A 2,184-nucleotide genomic window follows, 5' to 3' on the forward strand; every position below is an offset into this window, starting at 1 on the left:
TTTGTACACAGGGTCCCAGTTACATCCAATAATAAAATGTAAAAGAAAAAACGTCATAAGATCTAAGATATGAACTAAGAAAAATGTTAATTAAATATACACTAAGCACTAATAGCATAAAAACAATATGCCGAACAGCAGCACGAACATGAGTCTGTGAGCAGATGAGTATGAAGGAACACAGCAACATGAACCAGATCAGCAGCAACATGAACCAGATCAGCAGCAACATGAACCAGATCATCAGCAACATGAAACCCATCAGCAGCAACATGAAACCCATCAGCAGCAACATGAAACAGATCAGAAGCAACATGAAACCCATCAGCAGCAACAAGAAACAGATCAGCAGCAACATGAAACCTATCAGCAGCAACATTATGTGATTTTTCACAGTGATTATTCTGGTTAGAGATTCATGAGTCTAACAGCCTCAGGGTAGAAGCTGTTCCTCAGTCTAGTGGTTCTACACTTAATGCTCCTCAACCTCCTTCCTGAGGGGAGTGGGGCAAAAAGTGTGTGTGCTGGGTGAGTGTGGTCCTTCATGATGCAGGTGGTCCTCTTCCTGCATCTGGAGGTGTAGATGTCTGTGATGGTGGGGAGACTGACTCCAACATCTTCTGTGCAGCCTTCACCACTCTCTGCAAAGCTTTTCTTTCTGCAGCTGTGCAGCCTCCATGCCACACGTTGATGCTGGAGCACAGGATGCTCTCCACTGCACACCTGTAGAAGGAGGTGAGGACTGAGCTTCCAGACCAGCTCGTCTCAGCCGTCTGAGGAAGTAGAGTCTCTGATGAGCTTTCTTCATCAGGCTGGTGGTGTTGTTGCTCCAGCTGAGGTTGTTGTTCAGGTGCACACCAAGTACTTGTAGCTGGAGACCACTTCCACTGCAGATCTTCTTATGTTCGGGGAGTTAGGTGTGTTTGTTCCTTCTGAAGTCCACAATCAGCTCCTTCATTTTCTTCACATTGATGTGAAGGTTGTTCTTCCTGCACCAGCTCTCCAGGTGTTCCACCTCCTGCCTGTAGCTGGACTCATCATTGTTTGTGATGCATCTCACCACCGCTGTATCATCTGCAAACTTTACAATATGACAGCCTGGATGGGTAGCTGCACAATCATATGTGAGCAGAGTAAACAGGAGGGGGCTCAACACACATCCCTGAGGAGAGCCAGTGCTGAGGGTTATGGAGGAGGAGAAGTTGTGGAACCTCACTGGCTGTGGTCTGTTTGTTAAGAAGTCCAGGACCCAGTTGCAAATGGAGGGGCTTAGTCTTAGTGTGAGTGGTTTGTCCATTAGGGTCTGGGGGATCATGGTGTTGAAGGCGGACGTGAATTCTACAAAGAGCATACGGGCGTAGGAGTCCTTCTGGTCCAGGTGGGTGAGAGCAGTGTGGACCACAGAGGAGACGATGTCTTCTGTTGATCGATTCTCATGGTATACGTACTGGTGAGGGTCCTATATATAGGAACTATATGTGTGTGTGTAGGTTATAAAGTATAAACCTTGAAAAAGTATAGTCTTCCAAAGCTTTTTTCGTGTTGCCGCTCTGAATCAATGAGGCATCTTCTCCTATCGCTTCACTTTGCCACATCCAATATGGCGGCTACATCGACGTACGATTCAGCCCTCAATGAGGCATCTACATATCTATGTCTGTGTGGTTTGGGCTTGTGTTGCAACCAGAGGACGTGAGCAGCTTTTATTTTGGATAAACCTTAGTCAGAAGTGTTTATCTCTGAGGTTTCTTTAATCGTAGTTAATTTTCTAAGAAGTGAACATTAATCTTAAAAGTAAGAATCTGGTAAAGATAATGGATGGATATTTGGGTCTTAATGCCACACAGTGACTAAAAGATTCAGACAAAAGGTCACGTCTGCATGGAGAGGTATTCATCTCAGGCAGGTAAAGACTGCTGGCGCCCTCCAGTGGTCCACTCTTCAACTGCACCTCAATAACCCGCCTGTTTGGACCAGAACCAGGTCAGAGGTCAGTGTTTGTGGAAACATCTGCAGACCTGTACTTACACTTCAATTCAAAGAAGAATGGACTTGAAGTGTTGAAATTTAAAGATGTTATTTTCAAGAGAACTGAACGTTCCTGTCGTTATATTTATATTTAGATTGTCTTCAGGATGGTCTGCATCATTCAGTCTATATTATTTTTGATGGTTTAATATTGAA

The sequence above is a fragment of the Nematolebias whitei genome, chromosome 20, assembly GCF_014905685.2.
Source record: "Nematolebias whitei isolate Nwh7 chromosome 20, NemWhi1, whole genome shotgun sequence".
Taxonomy (NCBI): Eukaryota; Metazoa; Chordata; class Actinopteri; order Cyprinodontiformes; family Rivulidae; genus Nematolebias; species Nematolebias whitei.